Source organism: Mustelus asterias, unplaced genomic scaffold, assembly GCF_964213995.1.
Source record: "Mustelus asterias unplaced genomic scaffold, sMusAst1.hap1.1 HAP1_SCAFFOLD_211, whole genome shotgun sequence".
NCBI lineage: Eukaryota > Metazoa > Chordata > Chondrichthyes > Carcharhiniformes > Triakidae > Mustelus > Mustelus asterias.
In genome coordinates, this window is record NW_027590198.1 from 311,060 (window position 1) to 325,676 (window position 14,617).

The 14,617-nt window shown below is 42.6% G+C and overlaps 1 non-coding gene and 1 pseudogene across 1 annotated transcript; both read left to right on the top strand.

Moving 5' to 3' along the window:
- The first annotated feature begins 11,187 nt into the window (after positions 1 to 11,187).
- LOC144485705 (U2 spliceosomal RNA) lies at positions 11,188 to 11,398 on the top strand (annotated as a pseudogene).
- A 124-nt stretch (positions 11,399 to 11,522) lies between these two features.
- Positions 11,523 to 11,722, top strand: LOC144485706 (U2 spliceosomal RNA). The gene has a single exon (XR_013496187.1). It is a non-coding gene; the product is annotated as a U2 spliceosomal RNA (small nuclear RNA).
- Positions 11,723 to 14,617: the final 2,895 nt, after the last annotated feature.

Genomic DNA, 14,617 nt, shown 5'->3' on the forward strand with positions numbered 1-14,617 from the left:
CTGTCAATAATGATCAGGAGCTGGAACTTGGTTGCATCTGCCTTTCGGATTTCTGGTCAGTTACACCTTCAGCTGAAATGGTTTGAGTTAACCTTGATGGACTCCTTATTCACAACTCCCTATTTCACTTTTGCAACGGACTGTTGGGCTATACATTATTTTCTAGCTGTCAGACAGTGCAGTCTGTAAATTCCACATCAGAGTTGTGTCAATAAAAAACGTTCCACATTGCTTGTATAACTTTATTTTTGAAGTGGATTTTTATCTAGATGTTCCAACTGACTGCTAGTGGATGAACATTTCTATAAAATGTTTCTTACAATAAAAGGAAAACTCAAGCAATTTCGGCAGCATCATTACTCATCTGTTTTTTTTCAAACTGCAATTAATGTGCACCATCAAACCATGTAATTATGTCCGCTGAGACTGATAACTGGTATAAATGTGACAATCTTACAGGGTTGTGCAAAACACATTCTCAATTTGTGCGTGAAATGCACGGAATACCAAGAGGTCTGCTGTTTGCAATTTATTATCCTATCCTTGCAGCTGTTGGGTTTCCAGGTACAGTAATTTTATACTGATTCATTGTGAATATCATTGTCTAAACTGTTCTCTCATTTCTGTCGTTACTCTATCACTTCTGTCATATATTAAAACTGCTTCTAGACAGATATGTTTTTTCCCCCATTCATCGGGCAATATTTGGCTTTTAATGGGACACTAAATGCAGCTGAGAGAGTATCATTTTTCCACTTTAATCGTATTAACACTCTGTTCAACAACATAACTTATGCCTTTTATTGACACAATTACCCTTCATTATTGGTGACTTTTCTCCACTTTTATGGTGTAATTTCTTTGCTGAACCACAACGGTTGCTTAACGTTGCTGTTATACTATCGTCCCATGATGAGTATCATTGTATCCTTGCAATTGTGTATTTCTTCTATTTATCACTACCAGCTCAATGTATAAATATAATTCATTTATTTTGGTGACAGAATTTCTCTTGGTGAAATATTAGTGTTTACTGAAGTTTAATTGAGTTTCAATTGCACACTTGTCATTGTTGCCATGTGGGCGCTATTGCACCTGGTTTAGCGACATTCTGCTATTGACACAGCTGCTCAATTTTACCATCGCGCACCTTGGTCCCAGTGCGAGAATGTGGAAGCTTTCTGCCAAATAGCTGAAATTTTCCATTACTATTTTATTAATTGGTTCCTCGCTTAACTATCATGGCTCAAGCATGGCAGTCTTGGAAGTGCAACACTCTTATATTGCTCGAGCCCTGGAAGAGCACATGCAATTATAACCTTCCAAGTCCGAAGCAAGAGACTGATTTACATGTTGAGTTGCTTAATTGGTTTGCGTGAATAATTCTCAAGCAAATTAGTCGTTTATATTTCAGTCATCTTTTCTCCCTGTTTTTATTTTGTGTGAAACATTTCCCTTCTTTAACATTCAATGTCATATATTGCCTTTCTGCCCAATTCCTTGGTCAATAAATTATTAGAGCCCCTTCGATTTCGAATTCGCAATGTTTTGGACTCTTTTTATCTTCGTTTTTCTCAACAATTTGAGACAGATGATAATTAAGTTTATTTCCCCTGCCAATGAGCTACAAAGTAGCAAATTCAGTGTCCGCCATATGACAGAAACAGAAATCTTCCTAATATTACAGCAACATGTCAATGGCTGTTTGCATTGAATGATTTTATTTTCTCCAGTTACGAGGCAGGTAATCCACCTGATATGCTCAAACTTTTCTCTCTTTGCAATGATTTCCCGACCTCTGAGTCTTTGCGATATTTCATGCTCTGTTCTTATTTTCTGCCATTTATTCACTGGAGATTTTCCCTGTTACAGCTAATTTGGCAGTGATTGTGATCCTACCTCGAGGAAGATGTGGCCTCTCCAAATGTATCACTTATTACCTGGTATTCATGGCTGTAACGGATCTCCTGGTAATCATCACTGCTGTGATATTTAACCGGATTGTAGGTATTTACTTTCCATTCAGCTTCCTGTCCATCACTCCCGTATGTCGTGTTAGTCTTATGCTTATTTATGGGGTCAGGGATTCGTCTGTCTGGGTAACTGTCGCGTTCACCTTTGATCGATTTGTTGCGATTTGTTGTCAGAAATTGAAAACTAAAGTTTGCACAGAGAAAGCAGCGGCTGTGGTTATTGGAACTGCCTGCGCTCTCAACTGTATAAGAAATATCCCACTGTACTTTATCTATGAGCCTGCGTTTTTTATCGATGTGACACCATGGTACTGCAACTTAAAAACAACATATTACACAACACCTGCTTGGGTCTCATTTGACTGGATTATCGTCATCTTAAATCCTTGTCTTCCATTCATTTTGATTTTACTGTTTAATGCACTGACCGTCAAGCACATCGTTACAGCCAACAGAGCCCGGAGCAGACTCTTGGATCAAAGCAATGGAGAGAATCAGAGAGACCCTGAAGTGGAGAAGAGGCGAAAGTCGATTGTTTTACTCTTCTGTGTCTCCGGAAGTTTCATCCTGTTATATTCGTTAGTACTTACAACTTTTCTCTGCGTCCAAATTGCGAATGTTAGCTATTTCTCGGGAACCAATTACAATAAATCTAATTTTATTCTGGAGGAAGGTGGGTTTATGCTTCAGCTGTTGAGTTCCTGCATTAACCCATTCATTTACGCAGGGACCCAGAGTAAAGTCAGAGAGGAGTTAAAAATTTGGCTGACATATCCATTCTGTCTAATATTTAAACTATTGAAATAATGCTAATAGTAAAAGAAAACATGAGTTCTACATTATATAACATTCAATGCTTCTGCTGTTCATTTTACACGTGACCTCTACAATGGGACTGTGTTCTTGCTCTCTCTCGCTTTTTTTTCCTCTATGTTCCAGTGTGTCTGTACTGGCCGCAGTTTATGATGTCCATGAAGGCAATAAATCAGAAAGGCAAGTACTTATTAAAGAAGGGAAACGTGTTGAGAAACAGGGGGGGCTGTGCTCTCACCATCTGAAACTTGCAAATCATGCCAGATGCATGAATTCGCTCGACCTGGAATTTGCGAACGTGCCTAAAATTCTAACTTACGGTAATCTATCAAAATCTCACCAATGTCAAATGCCACAAACTCACTTGCCTTTAATCCCATCATTCTTCAAGACTCAGTGGGGTTTACAACCTGCAGGCTACCCTTTTTCTGCTTTGCTGCCCCCGGCAGATTTTCTCTTGCAAAGAGCGGGATGAAGTATGATAGATGAAGAAAGACAGAGAGTGAAAGTAATGCAGAGAGTAACAGTGAGACAGTGAGGGACACCGATCAATTCAGAAATAGTGAGTGCCAGGAGAGTCCGAGTCACTTCATAAGCAGGGCAAAGATCTGGAAATGGAGATGTGTTCCTTATCCATATTTAAAAGATAATCCACACTGCCAGCAGTTAGAGTTCACAATCTCTGCTCAGCCCTATGTTTGGGGGAAGGGCGGGAGGAGTGGGTTGGAATGGAATGTTGTTTAGTGTGGGATCGGGTTTATCTTTTCGAAAACAACAGTGATATTTCCAGCAAGAGCAACAAGGGCAAGATGCGTTAGTTCTTCAAAATGAAAAAAAAAAACCTAAAACAGCAGCAGGTAGAAGTCACCAGGACTTACACCTTCAACTGAGTGATTCTCTAGTATTTCTCACTTTGCAAATTGCTTCTTTCATGTTCCTGAAATATTGGAGGCATAGTCATTACTGAAGCAATTCATTGTCTCGGGGCGTTCACTGTAAATAGCTTCTGGAAACAAATTGACACTACAATCAATCAAAAACCCCAATGTCCATTCAAACTGCTCCCTCCCATCTGCTTGCCCATACAAAGGTTACTCAGGTTTCCAGAGTCATTTATTAGATAGAAACATCTTCCCCCAGCGTCTTACAAACAACACATTTTCCACAGACCAAACTGTTTAAAAACATTCCCAAGTGTTTTTGTTGAACTCTTTAATTAAATTATTTACAGGTTCCTGTCACCACAACATGGAGAAAGACATTTCAGGGAGAGAGGCTTTCACCCTTTTTGAAATCATATCCCCAAACAGAAGTTCCCTCATTGCACACAAAGATAAATATAGTGGCTCATACAGAGAGCGATATATAGAGAGAGGCACACCGGCACACAAAAACTCTCATGAACGAAGAGGTATACAGGGAAAGAGATACAAACGGAAATTCAGAGAGATATGCAGATAAAAAAGTCGAAAATAGGAACAAAGTCTATTCGGCCCTGCGATCCTTCTCTTCCTGCATCAAACTTAGTAACCCCTGCTCCCCAACCCACCCACCACCCCCCGCCGCCCCCTCCCCCTCCAACATTTAGCCTTTGATCCCTTTAACCCAAGTTTGTATACAACTCCTTCGTGAAGACAAGAAAGGTTTTGGCCTCGGCGGATTACTACAGTAGTGAATTGCATAGGCTCGCCAATCTCTTGGTGAAGAAGTATTTGCTCGTCTGAGTCCAAAATGTTTAATCTGGCACCCTTCAACATTGATCCGGGGTTCTGGGTGGCCTTGCCATGGGGACCATCCTTCCATCGTGCACCATGTCCAGCCCTGTTAGAAATTTATAGGTTTCTATGGCATCCTCCCCTCCCCGTGTACATTCTTCTAAACTCCCACGAATGTAATCCTAACCAACTTTTTTTTATCCACTCATGGGACATCGGGTTCATTGGCTGGCCAGCATTTATTGCTTATCCTTGTTTGCAATTTGAGGCAAGTTGAGAGTCTGAAGTCACTTGTAAGCCACACCAGGTAAGGACAGCAGATTTCCTTTCCAAAAGTGGATTAATGAAACAGATGTGTTTTTTCCCCACGACAATCGATTCATGGTCATCAGTTGATATTTAGTTCCAAACATGTTTGGAACGTTTGCAATGTTTGCATTAAATTCAAATTTTACCATCTGCCGTGGCGGGATTCGAACCCGAGTCCCCACAGCATTTGCTGAGTTTCTGGATTAATAGTCTAGCGATACTGACACTTGGCCCCGAATGTCTCCTGAAGCATCTGTTTTGCCTATTACAGGAAACTGTCTGGTAAATATTTGCTGGACTCCCTAATAGAAAGAACATCCTTCCTCAGATAAGCAGACCAATACTGCACACCCTATTCAAGGTGTGGCTCACCAAGTTCCTGTACAATTGCAAAAGGGCATCCCTGTGCCTGGGCTCAAATCCCTTCATAATGAAGGCTAACATGTCATTCGTCGTCCTTTAAGCCTGCTGCAACTTTATACTTACTTTGAGCAATGACACCGAGGCATTGTTGCACGTTCTGCTTTCCACACCATAATATTTTCACTATCGAAATGAATAATCTCACAATTATCCACATTATACTGCTTCTGTCATTCTTTTCCTCGCTCACTCAACTTGTCCAAATAACACTGAAGCATTTTTGAATCCTTCTCATAGCTGACCCTCCTTTCAAGCTTTGTATCACCTGCATATTTCGAGATATTACACTTTCTTTTCTCATTAGTATCATTAATATATGTGAAGAATAGCTGAGGTCACAGCACTAATCCCTAAATTATCTCACTGGTCACTGCCTGCCATTGTCAAAAAGAGTCCCGTTTATTGCTTCGTTTTGATTCCTGTGTGACAACCAGTTTTCTATTCCTCTAAATACACTATCCCTATGTTTCCTACATTGTAAAGATGACAACATTTCAAGAAGGTCTTGATTGGTTACAAAGTTTTCATGACGTCCTTTGGTTGGAAAAGATGCTACATAAAAGACAATTTGTCTTTCTCAATTTATCTTCCATCCCAGTCCTCTATTCACTGATCCTCGTCGGTGGAAACAGTTTCTACCTATCAGCTCATTCCATGCATCCACCCCACCCCTACCCCATAATATTCAAGAGTTCCATGAAATCTCTGTTTAACCTTCTTTGCTCGAAAGAGAACAATCCCAGTCTCTATACTCCCGTCTCAAAACTGAACTTACTCATCCCTGGGCATGATGCAAGACGGAGATTTGAGAGGAGATTTTGGAAAATATTGCCAGTTGGCAGGTGGGGAAAACGGAGAAGGAACAAAACCAGAAAATCCAGACTCCAGCTTGTGGGCCTTTAGAAACACTTTGGGAACCGGAATCAGAGGAAAATGAAGGGTGAACTGTCCAAATGCGCTGGGATAGTCAAGGCACCTTTCCATTCTTTAGGACACTGGAGTATTGACTCTGATGTTATCAGTGCAATTAACTGATCGGAAAAGTTGAAAGGATTCTTGGTACTGCACATCTGGAATTCAAACCTAATATCCGCTTCCGGACAATCAGAACACTTGGGAACCGACGAGACACTCAAAGGCTCGAAGTGAGATGGCACCGTTTGTAGGAGAGCTGGTTCCCGGTGACATGGATGTGTCTGCAGGGGGTGGTTGCAAACCTTTTACATATTATGCCATTGCATCCAACAGTAAACTTCAGAAACTGATAAAATATGGTTATGAAGTTCAATCAGACTGCCCGTTTTGATAAGTGCTGCAGGCTGCAAAGAAGGCGAATCGCATGTTGCCATTCATAATTAAGGAGCAGGCACGTCTTGTTACAATTATACAGGGCCTTGGTGAGGCTACAGCTCGAATATTTCGTGCAATTTCGGGTTCCTTTTCTGAGGAAGGATGTTGTTGCTATCGAGGGAGCAAGCAAAGGTTTGCCAGACAGATTCATGGCATGACGGGACTGACATATAAGGAGACATTGAATCAATTAGAATTGTATTCGTTGCAGTTCAGAAGAATGAGTGGGATTTCAGAATCTGTACAATTCGAACAGGATGAGACAGACTAGAATCTGGAATGATGTTACCGATTGTGGGGGAGTCCAGATCCACGGGTCATCCTCTCAGGATACGGGGTAAACATTTTAGTATTGAGATAAGGAGACGTCTTTTTAGGCAGTGAATGGTAAGTCTGTGGATTTTGTAGTGGAAGTGATGACACTATGTTTGCAGGGAGGAATCAGATGCAGCAACTATGGCATCGTTACTGAAGTGTTTTCGTTGTTGCATTTAATTAGCATGCAAAGGTCGCTAGTTCAAAAGTGGGTCACAACATTAACACGCATGATTTTAAACTCAAAGGGAGTTAAACATCAATAATCATGAATATAATCACATTCCTTAATCAGCTCCTCGGTGAGTGAGACAGAGACAAGCATCAGAATGTTACCCCGCAATCTCCAATCACCCACTGCCACCAGATAGCGGCAACTGCAGCTTCAATCAGCGGGTCACTGCCCATCCCTGCGACAATAGATACTGCAACCCAGGACAATCCTCTCAATACACCGAGCACAGGCTTAGCAAAACACAGCTAGATGATAAAACGGCTCACTGAACCTCCGAGCAGCATTGACACAATACCGGAGTGTGCGAGTCACAAAAAAAAGCCACAGCAACTTTCTTAAAATTTTCAGTGTAAAATTCCTCAATTTGGTTTAGAAGCTGAGTGTTGTGAATCTGAAAATGAGCACCATGCCTTCCCCAGTGATTTGTTTCCCATTGGTTTTCCGTCAGGTTTGCAATTCGATTTATGTTCGAAGATTCGAAGATGTTTTAAGATTGCAAAGATGATTCTGGATAGGAGCGAAAGAAACAGGGTAGTTGTACTGGGGGACTTTAACTTTACAAATATTGACTGGAAAAGCTGTAGTTCGAGTACTTTAGAGGGGTCGGCTTTTGTCTAATGTGTGCAGGAAGGCTTCCTGATGCACTATGTAGATAGACCAAAAGAGGCGAGGCCACATTGGATTTGGTACTGGGTAATGAACCAGGCCAGGTGTTAGGTTTGGAGGTAGATGAGCACTCTGGTGACAGTGACCATAATTCGATTACATTTACTTTAGCAATGGAAAAGGATAGGTATATACCAAAGGGCAAGAGTTATAGCTGGGGGAAAGGAAATTATGATGCGATTAGGCGAGACTTAGCTGGCATAGGTTGAGGAAGGAAACTGCAGGGGATGGGCACAATTGTAATTTGGAACTTGTTCAAGGAACAGCGACTACGCGTCCTTGATATATATGTACCTGTCAGGCAGGGAGGAAGCAGACGTATGAGGGAACCGTGGTTTACTAAGAAGGTTGAATCTCTTGTGAAGAGGAAGAAGGAGACTTATGTTAAGATGAGACGTGAAGGTTCAGTTAGGGCGCTTGAGAGTTACAAGTTAGCCAGGAAGGACCTAAAGAAAGAGTTAAGAAGAGCCAGGAGGGGACATGAGACATCTTTGGCAGGTAGGATCAAGGAAAACCCTAAAGCTTTCTATAGGTATGTCAGGATTAAAAGAATGACTAGGGTAAGATTAGGGCCAGTCAAGGGCAGGAGGGGGAAGTTGTGCGTGGAGTCTGAAGAGATAGGAGAGGCACTAAATGAATATTTCTCGTCGGTATTCACACTGGAGAGGGACAGTATTGTTGAGGGGAGTACTGAGATGCAGGCTGTTGGACTGGATGGGATTGATGTTCATAAGGAGGAGGTGTTAGCAATTCTGGAAAGGGTAAAAATAGATAAGTCCCCTGGGCCGGATGGCATTTCTCCTAGGATTCTCTGGGAGGTTAGAGAGGAGATTGCAGAGCCTTTGGCTTTGATCTTTGTGTCGTCATTGTCTACAGGAACAGTGCCAGAAGACTGGAGGATAGCAAATGTTGTCCCCTTGTTCAAGGAGGGGAGTAGGGACAACCCTGGTAATTATAGACTGGTGAGCCTTACTTCTGTTGTGGGCAAAGTATTGGAAAGGATTATAAGAGATAGGATTTATAATCACCTAGAAAGGAATAATTTGATTAGGGATAGTCAGCACGGTTTTGTGAAGGGTAGGTCGTGCCTCACAAACCTTATTGAGTTCTTTGAGAAGGTGACCAAAGAGTTGGATGAGGGTAAAGCGGTTGATGTGGTGTATATGGATTTCAGCAAAGCGTTTGATAAGGTTCCCCATGGTAAGCTTTTGCAGAAAGTACGGACACATGGGATTGAGGGTGATTTAGTGGTTTGGATCAGGAATTGGCTAGCTGTAAGAAAACAAAGGGTGGTGGTTGATGGGAAATATTCATCCTGGAGTTCAGTTACTGGTGGTGTACCGCAAGGATCTGTTTGGGGGCCACTGCTGTTTGTCATTTTTATTAATGACTTGGATGAGGGCGTGGAAGGATGGATTAGTAAATTTGCGGATGACACTAAAGTCGGTGGAGTTGTAGACAGTGCGGCGGGAAGTGGCAGGTTACAGAGGGACATAGATAAGCTGCAGAGCTGGGTTGAGAAGTGGCAAATGGAGTTTAATGCGGAAACGTGTGAGGTGATTCACTTTGGAAGGAGTAACAGGAATACAGAGTACTGGGCTAGTGGTAAGATACTTGGTAGTGTGGATGAACAGAGGGATCTGGGTGTCCATGTGCATAGATCCCTGAAAGTTGGCACCCAGGTTGATAGGGTTGTTAAGAAGGCGTACGGTGTGTTAGCTTTTATTGGTAGAGGGATTGAGTTTCTGAGCCAGGAGGTCATGCTGCAACTGTACAAAACTCTGGTGCGGCCGCATTTGGAGTATTGCGTACAGTTCTGATCGCCGAATTATAGGAAAGATGTGGAAGCGTTGGAAAGGGTGCAGAGGAGATTTACCAGGGATGTTGCCTGGCATGGTGGGAAAATCGTATGAAGTAAGGCTGAGGGGCTTGAGGTTGTTTTCGTTAGAGAGAAGAAGGTTAAGAGGTGACTTAATAGAGGCATACAAGATGATCAGAGGATTAAATAGGGTGCATAGTGAGAGCATTTTTCCTCGGATGGTGTTGGCTCGCACGAGGGGACATAGCTTTAAAGTGAGGGGTGAGAGATATAGGACAGATGTTCGAGGTAGGTTCTTTACTCAGAGAGTAGTAAGGGCGTGGAATGCCCTGCCTGCAGCAGTGTTGGATTCGTCAACGTTGAGAGCGTTCAAGTGGTTATTGGATAAACATATGGATGATATTGGAATAGTGTAGATTAGAGGGGCTTTATATTGGTACCACTGGTCGGCGCAACATCGAGGGCCGAAGGGCCTGTACTGTGCTGTAATGTTCTATGTTCTATGTTCTATTTTCTATTGAAGTGAATCTCATTTCAAAATGAGAACACAAAGGAAGAAAATATCAATCCAGGATTAAATCCTGAGTAAAATGGTTCACAATACTTGGAACAAGGTGCAGCTGTGAATGATGTTATTGATGATTGAGTTGAAAGTCCAGTAAGTAGTCTCACAACACCACATTAGAGTTCAACAGGTTTATTTGGTGGCACGAGCTTTCGGAGCTCTGCTCCTTCATCAAGTGAAGGAGTTGCGCTCCGAAAGCTCTTGCTACCAAATAAACCTGTTGGAATTTAACCTGGTGTGGTGAGAATTCTTACTGTGCCTATCCCAGTCCAATGCCGGCATCTCCACATCATGAGTTGAAGGTACTGTAGCCTTGGGCTTCTGCTGGTCAATTCCATTCTTTACCGTTTAATTTCTCCCTGTGGTAAGAGACATGGATTCATTTTACTGCATGCTCCTCGGAGAAAGGGAATACCCACCATACACAGCAACCATGTGGGAACAAAATAACCAAAGGGACTTGTATGGAACTCTAAACGTTGTGGCCATCCTGTAGTTCTGGATCAACTTTTGCAGCAATAGCATTTGGTCGAATCTGTAGAGAAATCATTAACGCCCTAATTTAAGATATCTGTCGCAGCTCGGTTATTAAATGAGTGATTGGTAGTTCGAAACAATCCAGGAACGGAAATTATACTCTTCTCTCCCCAGCAGCATTCATGCGCAAACATTTGCGGGTAGGTAATGGATCCGTGGGCGCCCATAAAAATGTCTCCCAGTGTTGCCAACGTAACTTAGTTAATAAATATTCATTTCATACATATTAAATGAAGTATATACATGTTTCAATTGTGCTATTAAACATAAGATTCAGTGTTGAAACATTAATTCATGGCTGAACATTTGTTTAAGTTCTATTTTCCCACCCGCTCTCCTTCATTGCCGGAGAGATCAAAAATCTGTCTATCCCAGAATAAAATGTGTTCAATGATGGAGCATCCCGAACTTTCTGGAAGAGAAAATGCCAACGATTCCCAACATTTTGAGTGGAGTAATTTCTCCTAATCGCTTCTCGGCCTTTTGGCTAAGATCAAGTGTAGTATGGATAGGATGCTGCACTTGGTTGAGGTCGTTAGGTTACATTTAAGGTTCATTTTCATATGAAGCATTTTTTTAAAGCGGCATCCCGGAATTTTGGCTAAGATGCAAATGAGATCAAGCCTTTGAGGAGGAAGACCTGCGCCCACTCCAATCAGCTTGGCTCATGTAGATCAGGCCCAAGACAGGGGTTGCAGACCCTGTCTTGTCAGCTTGGATCGGGAATGCCTCAAATTGTTGACATTCTGAATTGGACTTCATTTGATTGAACTGGAAAAGTATATTTTAAAAAATTCTCTTCATCGCTTCTCGGCCTTTTGGCTAAGATCAAGTGTTAGTATCGACATGCTGTACTTGGTGGAAGTCATAAGGTTACATTATAGCTTAATTATAAGCAATTTTTAAAAGCGGCATCTCGGCCTTTTGGCTAAGATGCAAATGAGATCAAGCTTTGGAGGAGGAGCTATGCCTCCTCCAATCAGCTTGGATCATGTAGTTCAAGCCCAAGACGGGAGGGGAGAGCCCTGTCTTGTCAGCTTGGATCGGGAATGTCTCAATTTGTTGAGACTCTGAATTGGACTTGATTTGATTGAATTGGAATAAAAAACATTTTTAAAAATTCTCCTCATCGCTTATCGGCCTTTTGGCTAAGATCAAGTGTAGTGTCGACATGCTCTACTTGGTTGAAGTCATAAGGTTACAATGTAGCTTCATTATAAGCAATTTTTTAAAGCGGCATATCGGCCTTTTGGCTAAAATGCAAATGAGATCAAGCCTTGGAGGAGGTGCAATGCCTGCTCCAATTAGCTTGGACCATGTAGATCAAGCCCAAGACAGGACGTGGGAACCATCTGTCGTCAGCTTGGATCGGGAATGTCTCACTTGCTGAGGCTTTGAATTGGACTTTGAGTGGATTGAATTGGATATATAAACAAAACAAATTCTCCTCATCTCAGTACTAAATGTCCTAAAGTCCTCGTCCCTTATCCTGAGACTGTGTCCCATATTTTAAATTCTTTGAGAGTGCGAATGATATCTCAGAATGCACCCGATTTAATCCATTCATTCTTGTGTAGGTATCAATGAGATAGTATATCATTCTGCTGAACCCCAGAGAAATTGAGCCCAATTTACCCAACCTCTCATAATAGGACAAGCCCTTCATCTCAGAGAATAACCGAGTGAAGTTTTGTTGTACCGTCTCCATTAGAAGTACATCCTGTCTTAAATGCAAGGCCCCAAAACTGGACGCAGTATTCCAAATGAGGTATTGGCAATACCCTGAGCAACTGCAGCAATGCTTCGAAGATGACAAAAAGTAACTCCGTACAAAAGACTGAAAGGAGAGCGTGACTGCGGATGATTTGCACTGTGCAAATTCCTGTAATCTGTGTCATGGAGAATTAGGAAGCTAAGATCCTGGTGCCTCTATCCCCTGCCATCTGTGAACTCCCTCTCTTCACACAACCTTGTGTCCTACAATCCCGATCCTCCCTCCATTCCAGGTAAAGCTCGGTCTCACCAATGTTTTGTGTCTGCATCAAGAAGTTAATTGATTCTAGGTGCTGGACGGTCAGAGGGAGCTGAAGGACAGGCAACAACAGAAACAGAAAGAGATGCAACAAGAAAATGTTTAACAAAGGATCTGCATCAATTGCTTTCAGTGTCGGATATCTGCCTTGTGTGGCCTCATACGTATCACATGAGTTGCAATGATGAGGTTGGTGAGGCTTGGAAATTGAACGTTACACATCAGCAGCTTATGCGACTATTTAATCTCACTGCCAATTTCTTGTTCCAGTAAACAGCATTCGTGTTTCCACTGGCTAAGAAGTCAATTTTGTTCAAGTTAAACATGACAATTTCAAGGAGAAAATTGTTTCTGGTGAAAATAAGTCTGAAAAGAAAATGAAAGCCAAAGGTTTCATATATCAATTAGATCTTTTCTTTTAAAAACGAGCAAGCCGTAATTTCCCTGGTTGTCTAGTGGTTAGGTTTCAGTGCTGATACTGTCACCGCCTGGGTTCGAATCCTAGTCAGAGCAAAAAAAATCATTCTTGTGCAACAACCATTAATAGATTTGTGGTCAGTACTCGTCAGGGAGATGAACGACTTTGTGCTTGATTTGGAAATGTCATGTTCAGCGATCAAGAACAGGAAACGGACAGCGATAGGCTGCAAAGCGCTGACGATAGAGATGGTAATACAAGATCAAATCTGGCGAATAATGCTTACAAAGACCAAAGAACAAAGAAAGGTTGACGAGGGAAGGGCCGTGGATGTCGTCTATATGGACTTTAGTAAAGCGTTTGACAAAGTCCCTCATGGTAGGCTGGTGAAAAAGGTTGTATCTTATGGGATAAAGGGGGAGGTGGCTAGATGGGTGGAGAACTGGCTTGGTCACAGAAGACAGAGGGTGGTAGTGGAAGTGTCTTTTTCCGGCTGGAGGCCTGTGACTAGTGGTGTTCCGCAGGGCTCTGTATTGGGACCTCTGCTGTTTGTGATTTATATAAACGATCTGGAAGAAGGTGTAACTGGGGTGATCAGTAAGTTTGCGGACGACACAAAATTGGCAGGACTTGCAGATAGTGAGGAGCATTGTCAGAAGCTACAGAAGGATATAGATAGGCTGGAAATTTGGGCAAAGAAATGGCAGATGGAGTTCAATTCTGATCAATGCCAAGTGATACATTTTGGTAGAAATAATGTAGGGAGGAGCTCCACGATAAATGGCAGAACCATAAAGGGTATAGATATGCAGAGGGACCTGGGTGTGCAAGTCCACAGATCCTTGAAGGTGACGTCACAGGTGGAGAAGGTGGTGAAGAAGGCATATGGCATCCTTGCCTTTATAGGACGGGGCATAGAGTATAAAAGTTGGGGTCTGATGTTGCAGATGTATAGAACGTTGGTTCGGCCGCATTTGGAATACTGCGTCCAGTTCTGATCGCCACACTACCAGAAGGGCGTGGAGGGTTTGTAGAGAGTACAGAGGAGGTTTACCAGGATGTTGCCTGGTATGGAGGGGCTTAGTTATGAGGAGAGATTGGGTAAACTGGGGTTGTTCTCCCTGGAAAGACGGAGGATGAATTATGAAAGACATAGATAGGGTGAACGGTGGGAAGCTTTTCCCCAGGTCGGTGGTGACGTTCACGAGGGGTCATAGGTTCAAGGTGAAGGGGGGGGGGGGACGTTGATCACAGATATCAGAAGGACATATTTTACACAGAGGGTGGTTGGGGCCTGGAATGCGCTGCCAGGCAAAGTGGTGGAGGCGGACACACTGGGAACGTTTAAGACTTATCTAGACAGCCACATGAACGGAGTGGGAATGGAGGGATACAAAAGAATGTTCTAGTTTGGACCAGGGAGCGGCACGGGCTTGGCGGGCCGAAG